Here is a 17,365-nt window from a genome sequence, read left to right as displayed (position 1 = left end):
CTGAGGAGCAGGCTGTTGCAATAGCAAGGACACTGTCTTGCTTAAACAGTATTGCTCCTTCCACTCTGTTGTTATTTTCTCTCTAGCTGTAAGGTTTGACCCCCTCACCTGTTTTCTAGTTTGTCCTGCCCCCTTATGCTACCTCAAACCTGCTTTTAACATAATTTGGTATTATGGCAACCCAGTCAGGAGATTAAATCCTGAAACTTCTCTGGTAATTCTTCTGTCAATCCATCACCAAAAAAGGAACATCCTTCCTCTCCCTCTGATCATAATTGCATTGCATATTCACAGGCACCTTAAAGAATAGTTAAATACACAAAAACACACGTGCACACACTCACTAGAATGAGAAGCAATAAAACGTGCAGTGCAGAGTACTTACTCTAAATCTATCTGCAGCCCTTACCTCCTCCCTACTCTCAGGCTCTAGTCTGGCACCTCCATCTGCCTACCAGACATCTCCACCTAGAAATTACAGCTCAGTCTCAATATGGCTAAGACTGAGCATGGGGCTACCAGGACAGCAGAACCAGGGAGTTTCAGTATCATGGGGTAATGGTGTGGCCCAGATAAGCATGCCACCTATGGGTGACCTTTCCAGTCAATGGACACCACCAGCAGTTCCTGGACAAGCCGCTTCCCCTCCCCAGAGCACATTCTGCTTTTTCACACTGCAGTTCCCATTCCAACGAAGCCTGGCTATTAGTGCATCACTGATGGACTGTGGTTTGGGGTGCTTAAAGTCCCAAGATTACTACCCATGGTTGCTACTCAGGGATCTCCATGCATCTGCAATATCCTGGTCATTCTGGTCCACTGCTGTTTGGTGAGGCCTTTACCAGACACTTCTACTCCAGTTTCTGTCACCCGGCAGGGGCTTTACATGCTGCAACTTGTCCACCCTCATCATGGAAAAATCTCCTACCAAGAACTGGCTCCAGTTATGCTACAGCTGCTGGAATAGGGGTGGGGGTGGATGGGATCATAACTCCAGTCGTTCTTACAGGATTTGGTTGGGGAACAGGTGCTGCTCAGCTCTGATGTAGGGAGTGGCCCATCAGCCTTCTAACGTAACAGTATCTATCGGCACTTCACATCCTGCAGAGAGGCAAATTTCCACTGGGAACCATTAAAGGAGAGGGGAGAGATGATACTCTTACATACATATTAGGTTGGTACAAAAGTAATTGTGGGTTTTGCCATTACTTTCAATGGTAAAAACTACAATTACTTTTGCACCAACCTAATAGTTTTCAAACATTATCCTCTATGGGGGTTCTTGGGCTCAATATCTATACTTACAGAAACTTGTGACCCAGTCCTACCTCCTCTTATCTCTCCCAACTCACTTCTTTCAAGACAGCCACTGCCCTCCTCTCCCAGAATAAGTAACATTTTATGGCAGTTGAGTTGAAAAGTTGGATGCCCAATTTCTCTTCTGCCATGAGGACTTTTGCAGAATATCTATAGTAATTTCTCTCTTCTCTGATGAAAACTGCAGGAGGTAGTGGGGTCTCAACATTGGAAATAGTCAAGAATAGATTGGAATAATTTATTTGGTATCATCATTGAAATGATATTTATAATGTAATAACTGATTCAGAAAAGATTTTAAAAACCCATCAGATAATAGGTTGATGGGTGAATTTTCCAATGAAGGGATCAAGTTTTCAACACCCAAACTCACTGATGAATCTTAGTATCACCAAGAACAGGACAATCAGACACGTGTTCCTCCTGACATGCCGCAACATGAAGGACATCATGACCTACGATGTTCTTGCCAAAAAAGTTGAACCTGAATTTATTAATAATTAAGCTTTAGAGCTAACTTCCCATTTATAAGAATTATAGGAAATCAAGATAAATAACCACATGAGGAAGCAAAGAAACAAACCCAGAATGTAAGGCATTCTGCAGACAACTGACTCGGCTTCTTCAACAAGTCAGAGGCATTAAAACAGACAAAAAAGAGGCAGGGAGTGAGGACTGCTGTAGATCAAGAGACTCAGGAGATGTAATAATCAAATATAATGCACCTTGTTTGGATCTTGAATTAAAAAAAAAACACATTTGCGAGGCAATCAGGGATATCTGAATTACAGACTCAATATTGATTGGTACCTAGGAATTAGTCAATTGTGTTAGATGTGATAATGGCATTATGGTTATGTAAGAAAATGAGGTTTTTTTTGCAATGCTCAAAAATGTAGTAGGGGACATGACATGATGTCTGGGATTTGTTTAAATGTGCTTCAGCAAAATAAGAAGCAGATGAAACAAGTGGGAAACCACTTGTTGGTTATTGGCTTGGAGTGATCTACTTATGGGGGTTCATGATTCTATTCTCTCTACTTTTTATGCTTGAAATTTTGTATAATAAAAACTTTGATAAAATTGGCAGTGAATAATAAATTAAATTTGTAAAATACAGTCATATGCCCTAGGCACAACTGGAACCTAGAATAAAAGTCAACCCTTTCCCATGGTCCTAAGGTCCTTCCCATCTTCTCCAAGCTCATCTCCCCACACCTCCTACAGGTAACCTGCCAGCCTTCTTTCAGTTCTTCAAACTTGAAATGTCCTCCCCAGCTCAGGGCTCTTGTGCATGCTGTGCCCACTGCCCCAGACACTTTCTGGAGCATCTCTGCATGTCTGGCTCCTTCTCATTCCTCAGGTCTCTTCTCAGACATGGCTTTCTTGTGGAAGTCCTCCCTGGTCACCCTCTCTAAGGTAGCTCCCCGCTCTGTTAGCCTCAGTCTTTTTGACAATCTGCTTAACTCTATAGAACTTATTATAATTGTAATTATTCATGTATCTGTCTGTTTTCTCTTTTTTTTTTCTTTTCCTCTCAGTGCCTATACTATAGGCTCCTTATATGCAGCAGCCATGTCTGTCATGTCTGTCTTTTTCATTATTGTACTCCAGTGCCTAGTACTGGGACTGGGACTTAGTAGGTGCTCAGTAAATATTATCCTCATCCTACAGACCTGATCTCAAACTCTGGAGTCTTTTTATTTATTTATTTATTTTTATTTTATTTTTTGAGACGGAGTTTCACTCTTGTTGCTCAGGCTGGAGCACAGTGGCACCATCTTGGCTCACTGCAACCTCTGCCTTCCAGAGCCTTTTTAAAGCCTTCTATCCCATCATATTCCCTGACCCACATACTCAGTTATCCCATGTACATGTACTGAGTGTTTATTCAATATTTATTAATCACCAAGGCTAGTCATTAAGCCTCTGACAGGGTCTTTCATTCGTCATTTCTTTATGTTTTAAAGTTCTACTTCGCTCAGGCCCTCATCTCTTCCCACTTGGTCCATCTCTGTCTGTACTCAGTCCCTTCACAGTCCCTCCTGCATGGCCCCTCATGCTGACACACCCCTACTCTGTAAGCTTTCAGCAGTGCAGTCCAATCCAAAGTCCTGCACCATTTGGTGCTGAGCTCACACTCTCCTTTATGTGAACTCTGCTTTAGTCAGGAGGGCTCACATGGCCCCTGTCCCCACCATGGTGTCATGTGCCTTGACAACTTTATTTATGCCACATCCCATACCCTGATATTTAGCTACCTCTCCCATCCCCTTAAAATTTAAAACAAAAACAATTTTCAAACATTTAGAAACACACGTATATCATGTTCTCAGAATCTGAGTGAGGTTGCCTTTTCTCTCCTATCCAACCCCACGGATCCCCGGCTGCCTCTTTTCCCCCTCAAATGGAGGGGGCAGGCAAGATGGGCTCAGGGAAAGCTGGTGGTGACACATGCACCGACTCCCCCTCCTCAGTCTCACTTCCTCCCCACCAACCTCACTGCCACTTCCTCCCACCAACCTCACTGCCACTGCCAAGGGAGGTCAGATTTTTGCATTCCTTCCTGCTGCCCATTCCTCAAATCCTGGGAGAAACATGAATCTCTAGCTTTTTCTCTCTTCCGCCTTCATTTTCATATGCACAGGTCTTTCCCATCTTTAGCAAAAGTCCTTCTTGCCATCTTCTCTCTCCTTTCTTTCAGAGCCAAAATTCTTGACAAAGTTGCCAAGGACATGAATGGGTAATTCATAGAAGTGAAAACCTAAAAAGCTAAAACCCTAAGAAGAGATACTCAAGCCCATGAGTAACCTGAGAAATGCAGATTAAACAAGGAGATCCCACAGGCAAACATTAGCAAGCTGGGTCATGCTGAACGTAGATGCTGATGTGGAAAGGGGCTGCCTTGTGCACTGCTGGCGGGAGTGTGGACTGGCCCAGCCATTCTGGCGGGCTGTCTGCCAGGACTCAGGCAGGCTAAGTGTGACTCTACTCGCACAGGCCTAGAAGGGGACATATGCGAGAATGTTTACTGAGGCATTGATTGTGGTGGCTGGCAGGTGGAAATAACCTGCGCGTCCACCACTGGGGCAGGGCCAGGTAAAATGCAGTGAATGAACACGTGGAGTGCACATGGCAATGCTGGGGGATCATAGAAACAGTGCTGAACAAAACACATAGGAAACAGAATGAGATCTGTAACATCATTGGCATAATTTAAAAATATGTGCATATAAGCCAATACCCATACAAGGACATATGCAAATTAAAGGAAAACTCTTAAACATATAAAAATGGTTGTCTTTATGTGGAGTGAAGAGAATAGAAAAGGAAAATGGAAATAAAAGGAAATCAATCAATCAACCAACCACAGAGAAGGGCCTTGCCTGGAAAATGATGATGAACTGAGAAGTATGATGACCTCAGCCCTCCACTCCAGAGGTAAAAATAGATACAGTGTACTTATCTATATTCATGGTAGCTTCTAGCTTCTTCATCCCATCCTCAAGTCACTCCTCAACTCACTGAAATCTAGCTTTCATGAAGCTATTCTTGCCAAAATAGCTGATACCTCCCTTCCTTGTTACTTAAAGCGGGAGATACTTTTCAGGTCTTATCTTACTTAGCAGCATTAGGCTCTGTCAGCGATTCCAAAATTTTCTGAAATCATTTCCTTTGTCTTCCAGGACACACTCCTTGTTCCCTTCTTAACTTTCTGGCCCTTCCTCCTTGGCCTTCTCTGTAGGCTATCTCTTCCTTGGCCTGTCTCTTAAATAGTGATGGTCCCCCAAGTTATCTCCTGGGCCCCTCCACTTCTTCCTCTGTCTACATACTGTTCCTAGGCTATTTCCTTCACTCCCATGACTTGAATTACCATCTTATGCTAATGACTTTCAAATATTCTGAATTCATCGTGTCCACCCGCCTTCAGAACATCCACCTAGAAAGCCCACAAGCCCCTCATGTTCACCCTAACCCCCAGTGGAATCTATGCTCATCCTTTTCCCATTTTTCCTGCCATGCTTCCTGTCTGTCAACATCCCAGTGGCCCACACCAAAACCTCAGATCGTGCTCCATGCCCTTCTTCCCTCTCATCACACCAGCCCCTTTTCTATCTCTCCAATCTCTGTTCTTCTCCATCTCCACTGCTCCCCACACTTCTGGCCACTGCCTTCTCAAGTCTAGTGGTTTCTGTTGGTCTTTGTATCTATATTTGTTCTTTGGCCTACCACACTAGCCCATTTTCTACACTGAAGCCAGAGAGGTCATCCTAGAATACAAAGATAACATCACTTACATACTTTAACAGCTTTTCTCTATCTCAGAAGGGAGTTTAAAACCCATAATAAATCAGAGACAAAGCTCTTTGTGATCTAGTCCCTCCCTGATTACTATTTCCATCCAATCCTTCCCCCCAACTTCTCCAATCCTACATCCAGCCATAGGAACTCCATTTAGGTCCCTGGCTCTCTCTGGACATGTTCTTTGCACATGCTATTCCCTAAGCCCGAAAAATCCTCGCTCCTTTACAGAATAATTTCTTCTCTATCAGAACTCAGCCCAGCCTCATTTCCTTCAAGAAACCTCCCATCTCTGCTGGGCGCGGTGGCTCACGCCCATAATCCCAGCACTTTGGGAGTCCGAGGCGGGTGGATCACCTGAGGTCAGGAGTTCGAGACCAGCCTGGCCAACATGGTGAAACACAGGCTTTACTAAAAATACAAAAATTAGTTGGGCATGGTGGTGCACACCTGTAGTCCCAGCTACTCGGGAAGGCAGAGGTGGGAGAATCACTTGAACCCAGGAGGCAGAGGTTGCAGTGAGCCAAAATTGGGCCACTGCACTCCAGTCTGGGTGACAGAGCAAGAGTCTATCTCAAAAAAAAAAGAAAAAAAAGGAAACCTCCCACCTCTACCACCATCCCCTGCAGCAGGCAGAGGTCGGGTGTTTCTTTAGTGTTCCCATCACACTCGTGCTCATCTTCATCAATGCACTTGCCACACTGTAGCAGCATAGTCTAGTTCTCTGTCTCTCCCAGACTGACTGTAAGCTACCTGAGGTCAGGGACCATCCATATTCATTCTTCTTATTCCTATTCATTCTTCTTATCCCAACAGCCCAACGTAATGCCAGGTACATGAAATGAGCTAAAGATCGTTTGTTGAATAAATGGATGAGAATTGAGAAATGCAGAGTGCTGCTTTTTAAGAAGATAAAAGCAGTTCCCACAGAGGACACACCATGTGGAGGCCAATTTGGAGGTCAAGGTGTCGAGAAGGTTGGAAGCACAGCATGTTGCAGTAGCACTGTGGATTCATCATCAATGCCCTGACATTGTCCCTGTCACTCCTCCTGCCTCAACCACACATTGCTTTTTTGTTTCTTTTTTGAAATGGAGTCTCGCTCTGTCACCCAGGTTGGAGTTCAGTGGCGTGATCTCAGCTCACTGCAACCTCCGCCTCCTGGGTTCAAGCAAGTCTCTTGTCTCTGCCTCCCAAGTAGCTGGGACAGGTGCCCGCCACCATGCCTGGCTAATTTTTGTATTTTTAGTAGAGACGGGGTTTCACTATATTGGTCAGGCTGGTCTCAAACTCCTGACCTCAGATGATCCACCTGCCTTGGCCTCCCAAAGTGCTGGGATTACAGTTGTGAGCCACCATGCCTGGCTCAACCACACATTGTTAACCACCTCTTCCTCTCCTGCTAGACTGTGTGGCAAAAGGGATGGGCAGTGGCAACAGGGCCCAAATTCCTACCAACTCTACAAATCTTTTTTTTTTTTTTTTTTTTTTTTTTTTTTGAGACAAGGTTTCAATCCCGTTGCCCAGGCTGGAGTGCAGTGGCACGATCTCCACTCACTGCAATCCCTGCCTCCCAGGCTCAAGCAGTTCTCCCACCTCAGCCTCCCAAGCATCTGGGACTACAGGTACGTCCCACTATACTCGGCTAATTTTTGTATTTTTTGTAGAGGCGGTGTTTCACCTTGTTGGCCAGGCTGGTCTGGAATTCCTGATTCAAGCAATCCACCCACCTTGGCCTCCCAACGTGCTGGGATGACAGGCATGAGCCACTGTGTCCCGCCCGAATCTCTACAAATCTTGAAATCCCTTAGGACAGCTTTGACTCAACCCACACCTCAATTTCCTCACCCAAAAAATTGATAAAAGCAGCAGCTTCACATGCAGAACTTTTCTAGACAGGGAAGCCCTACCTTACTTAGTTGAGAAGTCTTTTATAGTTTCTTTCTCGTGTCACAGAAATGTCAGTCTTAGAATGGTTTCCAAACAAAAAGAGCTATTTTAAAAGTCTAACCTGTAAATAATATATAAGTTATGGGTGCCAATTTACTTATTCATTCATGTTAGAGCTTTCAAAAGAATTAAGTGAAAATTCATCTTTTAAAAGTTCCTGGGGCCCACAAGGACTCCTGAGGGAACAGGTGCTGGCTAGAGCTTTTCTCACCCCGGCCGGCATACCTAGCCTGACTCAGTGGGGCTGTCCCCTGGGAACATTTGGGAAGGTGCCTGCAAGAGGCAGCTTTGGTACTGAGCAAAATTAAGTCCAGCTTCTTCAGGCACTCCAGAGTCCATTCTTTTTTTCTGAGACAGAGTCTCACTCTGTCACCTAGGCTGGAGTGCAGTGGTGCAATCTCTGCTCACTGAAACCTCCGCCTCCTGGGTTCAAATGATTCTTCTGCCTCAGCTTCCTGAGTAGCTGGGATTACAGGCACTCGCCACCTTGCCCGTCTAGTTTTTGTATTTTTACTAGAGACAGGGTTTCACTATGTTGGCCAGGCTGGTCTCGAACTCCTGACCTCAGATGATCTGCCTGCCTCGGCCTCCCAAAGTGCTGGGATTATAGGCACCAGCCACCTCACCCAGCCCAGAGTCAGTTCCTGGTGTGCACAATCTCCCAGGTCTGCAGGGAGAGCAGCATTCCACCACTAGAGTCGATTCAGCCCTGTGGTGGGCTCTGCTGACAGGCAGCCACCAGCTACCAGCTCCTGCTGTCACTCTGCTGCTCAGGAGAGATACTTGGCTCTTTATAGGATTGTGTTGCAGAGCTCAGAGCTAGAAAGGGAATCTGAAACATACTAAGGCCTTTATGTATATTGTTCCATTGCATACCCATCCACACTCACAAACTGTTAGATATTATTATTGTTATTACTGCCATTATTATTCCCATTCTCTCTAAACAGAAGACCTAAGTTGAAATTCTGTCCTACTTAGCAATGATGTGTTCTTCTACAGCTCAGTTAATGACTCTGTACCTCAGTTTCCCTACCTGTAAAAGGAGACTGGTGGGGTCTACCATTATCCATACTCTGCTTTCTGCACGCACAGCTTGGAGGCACCTTCCAGTTGTCCTTGTGGTTAGGAGAGGCTGTGAGGTTGAATGAGCAGAAATGACGTGCACCACTTCAAGGTCTTAGCTATAAAATCTTCCCCATCATTCTTACTCTTTGCTCTAAATTCCTAGGACCTAAAGGATGGGGCCATAAGGTGGAAGGAACTGAATTTCCTGGATGACTTTCGGGAGCAAAGCCTCCCCTTCGATTTACACTGATATATTAACCTATGATTTGAGCAAAAGATAAAATTTCATTTTGGAGTCTTTATTGGAGCAGTTAGGGTGCCCTAATTAATACACTCACCACCTACCACATAAAGCTGCTGCACAGATTAAATGAAGTTATATGAAAATAATGTATAAACTGTATAGTAACAGATTGCCTCAGGGTATTATTTACAAATAACATACAGTGTCTCTCAGTATTGAGTTTGTGGGTCTGCTCAATATGCTGTCATGGCAAAATGAAAAAAAGGGTATGGTCGGTGGGGTTTATTGTCATTTCCCCATTGGCCCTTCTGTGACCCTCTTTCTCCTTCGTCCCTGCCTCAAACATCCCTGCCCTCCTAATCTCCAAGTTGAATGACTCAAGCAGTGCTCCTTCAGACCTACCAGTTATCCTACTTCGAAACAAAATTGACTTTGACAACCTAATTTCCTTTCGTTGTAAACTTGAAGGGAAGGATGCCATTTTCACCCTGGAGGTCTTAAAAGTGCCTTGCACATGGTAGGTACTCAATTAGCACATGTTAATTGGATGGAACAGATGTAACTATCCACCTTCCTAAGGAGCCAGAGTATTCCTCTCAAGGAACACAACTGAATAAAGGCCTATGGAAATATAATATATTACTCAAAGGAGGGACATCTTTGCAAGAGGAAATTTAGGAGCCAAATCAGGCCAATGGGTGAGAAATGGCTGGTCAGACAGGCTTTTCAGCACCTTCAAATCATGCAAGAAAGGCAGCTGTCTATTGCAGCTACAGAGAAAATGAGCTCTTCTAAGAGAATCCCTGAAAGATGCAGACTTCTCAATGTATAACTTGTGCTAGGAGGCAGACCCTTGGCAGGGGGAAGAAGCTGTCCAAGGTTAAAGAATGTCCTGGGGAGGGTGTCAGAATGAAGTTCAGATTTCCTGTCTCATGGAGGCTCAGACCTCTTATTCTTACTGCTGGCCTCTTCATAACCAAGAGATTTGATAAATTTTCCAACCCTATTCTAGCATCTTGTATTTAATTATGGAACCAAGACAAGCACTCACAAGTAGGTTGACACTTTTATATACTCATGAATTCAAATATTTACTCAACAACAGCAACCTACAGACTATTACATCCTTACCTATAAATATAAGAGAAAATGGGCAAGATCTAAAACCATTAAAGAAAGAAACCAAAGATCTAAATAAATGGGGAAATATACCATGCCTAGGGATTGGAAGAATCAATGTTGCTAAGATGTCAATTCTCTCTAAACTGATCTATAAACTCAAAGCAATGCCAGTCAAAATCCTAGGAGAACTTTTTTTGATAAATCAACAAGCTGATTTTTTTTTTTAATTTTTACTTTTTTGAGACAGAGTTTTGCTCTTGTTGCCTGGGCTGGAATGCAGTGGTGCGATCTCGGCTCACTGCAACCTCTGCCTTCCAGGTTCAAGTGATTCCCCTCCCTCAGCCTCCCGAGTAGCGGGATTACAGGTGCCTGTCACCACGCCTGGCTAATTTTTGTATTTTTAGTAGAGATGGGGTTTCACCATGTTGGCCAGGCAGGTCTTGAACTCCTGACCTCTGGTGATCCACCCACCTTGGCCTCCCAAACTGCTGGGATTACAGGCATGAGCCCCCGCGTCCAGTCAACAAGCTGATTTTTAAAATTTCTATGGAAAGGCTAAGAAAATAGAATAGACAAAGCCATGTTGAAAGAAGAACCAAACTGGAGGACTTACATTACCTGATTTCAAGACTTACCACAAAGCTACAGTCATCAAGATAGAATAGTATGGCAAGAGGATAGACATATATATCAATGGAATAGAGTCCAGAGATAGATTGCCATATATAGCCAATTGATTTCCAACAGAGGTACAAAAACAACTTGATGGAGAAAGCATAGTCTTTTTAACAAATTCCACTGGAACAACTGGATACCCATATGCAAAAAAAGTGAACCTTGACCCATACCTCATACCATGTACAGAAATTAATTCAAATTGGATTATTGATCTAAATATAAAACCTACGACCATAAAATTTCCATAAAAAAACAGAAGAAAATCTTTGTGACATTGGGTTAAGCAAAATATTTTAAACACTAAAAGTATAATCCATAAAAGATCAGGTATCATAAAAGAAAGATTTGATCAATTTGACCACCAAAATTAAAAATGTATGAAAATACAAGCCATAGACTAGGAGGAATGTTTGCAAAACATGTATCTGATAAAGTAGTTGTATTCAGAATATATAAAAAACTCAAAACTCATCAATAAAAAAAATCTCAATTTAAAATGAGCAAAAGATTTGTACAGATGCTTTACCAAAAAAAAGAAATATAATAGCAAATAAGCACATGAAAGTGTGCTCAAATTCATTTGTCATTAGGAAAATGTAAATTAAAACCACAGATAGGCACCACTCTATATCTATTAGAGTGGCTTAAAAAAAAAAAGTTCTACAGTTTCTTATAAAGTTAAACATACCATATTTACCATATGACTTAGCAATTCCATTCCCAGGTATTTACCTGAGAGAAATGAAAACATGTTCACACAAAAGCCTCTATGCAAATATTTAGGGCTGGATGCGGTGACTCACGTCTGTAATCTCAACACTTTGGAGGCCAAGGTGGGTGGATCACCTGAGGTCAGGAGTTTGAGACCAGCCTGACCAAAATGGTGGAACCCCATCTCTACTAAAAATACAAAGATTAGCCTGGGGTGGTGGTGTGTGCCTGTAATTCCAGCTACCCGGGAGGCTGAGGCAGTAGAACTGCTTGAACCTGGGAGGTGGAGGTTGCAGTGAGCCAAAATCACACCACTGCACTCCAGCCTGGGCGACATGAGTGAAACTGTTTCAAAAAAGAAAAAGAAAAAAAAGCCTCTATGCAAATATTTATAGTGGCTTTATTTGTACTGACTAAGACTTGGAAACAACCTAAATGTTCATCAGATTGGTGAATAGATAAACCAATTGTGGTACACTTACAAAACAGACTACTATTCAGTGGTAAAAGGGCAAGAATTGTTATATACACAACATGGATGTATCACACATGCATTCTGCTAAGCAAAAGAAGCTGGACTGAACAGGCTGCTCACTGTCTGATTAAATGTATATGCTGTCCTAGAAAAGGCAAAACTATAGGGACAAGAAACAAATCAGTGGTTGCCAGGGGTTAGGATTGTAGTGTTGGGGAAATAGGTTGACAGAAAGGAGCATGAGGGAATTTTGGAGGTTGATTTTGATGGTGGTGATACAACTATATATATTTGTCAAAACCTATAGAAATTTGTGAATTTTACTGTACGTAAATTATGCTTTGATATACATAAAAGCAACATATTAAAACTAAAAATATAAATAAACATAAATGAAAAGATTAAAAGCAAATAATTATGGAGCACTTACTACCTGGCAGTCCCATTGCCATAAACTGCTCTGATGAGAAAAATGTCAAATAATTATTGTAATTTATTTTTAAATAATGCAAGAGTTTTCTTGAGCAAGATTCTATAGTGGAAGTTTATGAATTCTTCCCTAAGGTTGCCTAACACATGGTATAAATAATGATACAACAAGATAGAGCTATGTAAGTGTCAAGAGAGAGGCATAAATAAGTGCCATAGAATTTCAGAGTCAGAGAGAATACTTTAAGCTACAGAAATTAAAGAAGGCTTCATGGAAGACACGGCATCTGAGCTGGGTGCTGATAAAAGGGAATGATGATGATCTTTATTGTCTATGTAAACGATGTCTATCAGAAAGTTATCTCCTGTAATTTCTCTCTGATCTGCTTATGACCCTGTGAGACAGGTGGGAAAGGTACTATTAATTTCAGTTTCAGTTAAACAAACTAAGACTTAGAGATCAAGTTCCTTTCTTGGCAGAACCAACGCTTGAACTCATGTCTTCTGAGAGTTTGTTATGTGCTCTGCTCCATGATGTTCCCATTTAGAAGAAAAGCTCTGCCTTTTCAGAAGATGGGGAAAGACTGCTAATGGCCCATTTTCACCTTAAGATCCCTCCAAGTGAATTGTTTACTTCTCACCTTTCTCCTGGCCATTGAGAATACCCCATGATGCTAACATCATTATTTGAGCCTTTCCTGCTTATGAAAGCAAAAGCCAAGAGAGTAAAGACTTTTTGTGACATTTGTTTAGATTCATGCTTTAAAGGTCTCAAAGCATCTTTTATAAATACTAAAAAAGCAAAAGTCTTGAAAGTTACAAGGACTGCCACAAAGGCATGGTCAAATACGTAATTCTGAAATCATGTAAGATGCAACCTCAGAATTTGTGGAGTGAATTATTAAAGCTGCACTCATTATTGCAGTGGACCAGTTCCCCAAAAGAACTATGAGGCTATTCTAAGAAGCTTCTTGTTACCTGAAGGAGAGAACCTATTCACACACCTCACCTGGCTGAGCTGTGACCCACAGAGCCCTTTCTTCACCATCCCTTCACATTTGACACACACTTACTGAGCTCCTTACTTCTGGAGTCTGTTGATGTGATCGACATTGGGCTACACAGAAGAGAGATCAGCGATAGAGCAGAGTCCTCTAGGGAGGAGACCACAGGACAGAGAGGTGGATAGGGCCTGTACAACTTGCTGCTATTGCCATACAAGACAGTACCATTATAAACATCAATTTAATTAACCAAATATTTCCCAAAGGGATGCTATATATGTATTCCTTATCCTCAAGGAGCTTACAGTCAGGAAGGTAATTTAAACATTTCTTATTGGCACAGCTGGAAAAACTGCTTTTCTCTGTGCTTCAGTTTCCTCACCCAGTTAATAGGAAGTAAATTTCTCCAGCTATGAAGCTATTGTCATTGTATATTTACTGAGAGTTTACCTTGTGCCTGGCATTGGATTTTGTAAACCCCATTACATTGACTCCTCAGAACAACCCTGAGTGCAAGCCACTCTCCTTATCTCTATTTTATAAGTCAGGAAACTGAGGCTTAGAGGGTTCAGTGACTTGCCCCAGTACATCAGCCTGTAAATGACAGAGCCAGGATTCAAACACAGGCAGTCTGGGTCAGAGCCCCTGCCCTTACCTCCTGTGATCACTGCCCTGTCAACCGAGCCGGACCCAAGCCCTCTGCAGGAAGGAATGTGGAGATCAAAGGAGTGGGGAGGTTATAAACAGTTTTTAAATCATTTGAGACGAATTCTTCCACTTCCAGCTCAACACCAGGCAACAAGAGCATCAAGAAAGGCAACAGGAAAGAAAGACGATCTGCGCTGGAGGCCCAGGAGGCTCTTCAGGGTCACAGCTAATCCACACCCTGAGATTTCAAAACACAGAATGCACTGGGTCTCTAGCCTGCGTCAGATCCACATTTCTTGTGAGGATTGCCAAGCACTTTTTCCCCGAAATCGACACAGACGTAGAGAAGATAGGAAAGCATTGTGAGTAACATTCCCGGGACAGACCAGTGGCAGAGTCAGAGGGAAATGTCTATGTCCAATCTCCCAGCTGCCCTCTGACATTCCACATTTTTGGGGGGGGGGTCTTTCTTTAACACAGCACACATTTACCTATTTGCAGAAGAAGGGAAACCCCAGCGTATGGAACTAGAAGAGAGTTTCTTGCAGAAGGTGTCCCAAGGTGTTGCAGTTTGATAACACTCTCCTCATATCTGTTAAAGAGTACGGCAAATGTTATCTGGAAGCACCCGGGACAAGAGCACCCCCAGTTCTGAGCACTGTCACTGGGCTACTCAGAAGTTCCACTGAACAGCATGTCAGTGCCTTACCAATAGTCACACTGAGCTGCTTGCAAAGTAACTGCCACCACATTCCTCTCTTAAAGTGGCCTGATTCCAAACAACTTGCCTAGAGCAAGGGGCAGAAGAGCTGCCAAGTGCCTGCCGTTCCCAGGAAGGCGCGTGTGCGGGGCCATGGTGGTGGACACATAAGCCAGCATAGGTCATTTGAAAGGTGCAGGGAAGTGAGTGGTCATTGCTAAAATAGTCTGCAAGCAACTCTAAAACGCTTGCCACACCTCGTTTCCTAGTACATGGTAGCAGTACTCCTTCATTCAGCAAGGGCTGGAGCCAGTTTCCAGAAAGAGACAGAGGGTAGCAGGCAGGGGATTTCATGGCAGAAATAGTAGACTAAGGTGACTTTGATCTGGGGACGTGAACCAGGCAGTACGGCATAGTGGTTAGGTATATCTGGAGTTAGAATGCCTGGGGGTGTCTCCAGACTTGGCCACTTAGTAGCTGGGAGGCCCTAGGCCATTTAGTTAAAGTCTGTAAGCCTCTATTTCTTCATCTATAAGATGAAGTTAATAATAGTCATCAGCTCACAGCACTGCTGTTTGGATCAAATGAGATAATGTATTTAAAGTCCTTAATAGAGTGTCAGGCAATGAGTATACAGGCTCTGAATCTGTGTGGTCTACAAACATTGCTCTAAGGCTGCTGCTATTTCCACAGCCCAGAAGAACAAATTGTTAGCCCTGTTTGTGCCTCAGTTTCTCCAATTATAAAACGGCAACTACACCCCCCTCTACTTGTGGCACTTAAAAATGGGGACATAGGCCGGGCGCGGTAGCTCAAGCCTGTAATCTCAGCACTTTGGGAGGCCGAGACGGGCGGATCACGAGGTCAGGAGATCGAGACCATCCTGGCTAACACTGTGAAACCCCGTCTCTACTAAAAAATACAAAAAACTAGCCAGGCAAGGTGGCGGGCGCCTGTAGTCCCAGCTACTCGGGAGGCTGAGGCAGGAGAATGATGGGAACCCGGGAGGCGGAGTTTGCAGTGAGCTGAGATTCGGCCACCACACTCCAGCCTGGGCGACAGAGAGAGACTCTGTCTCAAAAAAAAAAAAAAAAAAAAAAAAAAAAAAAAAAAATGGGGACATATAGGCTGGATGCAGTGGCTTATGTCTGTAATCCCAACACTTTGGGAGGCCAAAGCAGGAGGATCACTTGAACCCAGGAGTTTGAGAACAGCATGGGCAACATAGAGAGACCCTGTCTCTATAAAAAATAAAAAATTAGCCAGGCATGGTAGCAGACACCTATAGTCCCAGCTATTTGAGAGGCTGGGGTGGGAGGATCACTTGAGCCTGGGGTTGAGGCTGCAGTGAGCTGTGATCACACCACTGTAGTCCAGCCTGGGTGACAGAACGAGACCCTGTCTCAAAAAAAAAAAGGGGTAGGGGAGACATGTACAAGTAGAAAATTTTTAACATCAGACATAGGCTATCTAGTGTTTACATGGGTAATGGCCATCTTGCCCTTTTTGGGCATCTGTGTAGATTCTGTAAATACTGGATGACAGGTTTCTGATGAAAACAAACAGCCTGTATTTTGTGCTTCTGAAGGCTTTTACAGGTCCAGGAGAAGACATGAAGAAGCAATCACATCTCTCCTGTGATTCCTGAGACATGTCTACAGAAGGGATGCTCAGGGCAGGATGCAGAGCGGTCACACAGTTACTACTCAAGGTCTGTCACGTTGTTGCCCCCTCCTTTCCCTCCAAAAAAATAGGAAAAGATGTTTTTATATTTCATTGGGGGAAAAAAAAAAACAAACCCAAACCAATGTTTGAATGTTTGCCACCGTTCTTCACAACAAGCAAAGCAGTAAATTCCTTACTCTCTCATTTCCACTTGGTCACAGCCCTATTGCAGCTCCCTTGTTTCCATCACAACCCTTAGTCTCTGGTGCTAGGAAAAAAGGCATGAGTGTGACATTTTGTCAAGAGTTAGGACAGGCTTTAGGCTTCCTCCAGCAGCTGCCTTCTTTGGATAAAGGCCATCAGCTGTCAAGCCAAACTGAGGAGCAGGACTGGGAGAGAAGAGTGGGTGTGCACAGACAGAATGCTGCCTGCTCACCTTGGCAACACCCCTCGCCAGGCTTGGAGCACAGCAATAGTCACCACCTGCTCTGAGCATTAGCCCATGTGCCTTGCCCTGAACCATTCTGTGCTCAATGCAGAATTTACCCATTCTCCTGACCGGACTCTCTAAGCACCATCACCACCACCAGCCTCCCATCCCAGCGCAGAGCTGTGCATTAGCCTATGTTCAGATAGGACCATAGTTAATTTGGGATATTTCCTTTCAGCCACCCTAATGTGTTTTATTAAATTGTTTTTAATTATAAAAGTGACATATGCCAGATCTTTAGCAAATCCCAACAAAAAAGGTTGCAGTTGAGATCCAACAAGAGTGGACCTACCCGTCCTCAAAATGGTACATCCAGTCTGGGTGGAGAATCTTCATGAAGAATGTGATGGCCATGATCTCCAAGAGTGCTTAGCAGGAGTCATGAGAAAAAAAATAAAAGAGAGAGCTAGAAAGCCCAGCCTGTCTTTATTATTATAGTTACCCTTAACTGCCAGCAAATGCATGTCCTCAGTTGTGAATTATTCACCTATGTGTGAAGAGACCAGGTCCCAACACACAATAGGAATTTACATCTCCAACAACAGACATTTGTAGAATACCA

At 43.5% G+C, this 17,365-nt stretch overlaps 1 protein-coding gene across 2 annotated transcripts in view; it reads right to left on the bottom strand.

Moving 5' to 3' along the window:
* The window catches only part of SPTB (spectrin beta, erythrocytic), a 137,648-nt gene that overhangs the window by 84,269 nt on the left and 36,014 nt on the right, over window positions 1-17,365 (bottom strand). The window contains exon 2 of one of the 2 annotated variants that reach the window (XM_010383706.2): window positions 14,440-14,540. The exons of the other annotated variant lie outside the window; for it this stretch is intronic. The gene's annotated coding sequence lies outside the window, so the exon portion shown is untranslated. The remainder of the gene's footprint in view (window positions 1-14,439; window positions 14,541-17,365) is intronic. 2 annotated transcript variants of the gene reach the window in all.

The sequence above is a fragment of the Rhinopithecus roxellana genome, chromosome 5, assembly GCF_007565055.1.
Source record: "Rhinopithecus roxellana isolate Shanxi Qingling chromosome 5, ASM756505v1, whole genome shotgun sequence".
Taxonomy (NCBI): domain Eukaryota; kingdom Metazoa; phylum Chordata; class Mammalia; order Primates; family Cercopithecidae; genus Rhinopithecus; species Rhinopithecus roxellana.
The sequence above is the reverse complement of the archived record's forward strand: the minus strand, read 5'-3'. Positions and strand labels throughout refer to the sequence as shown.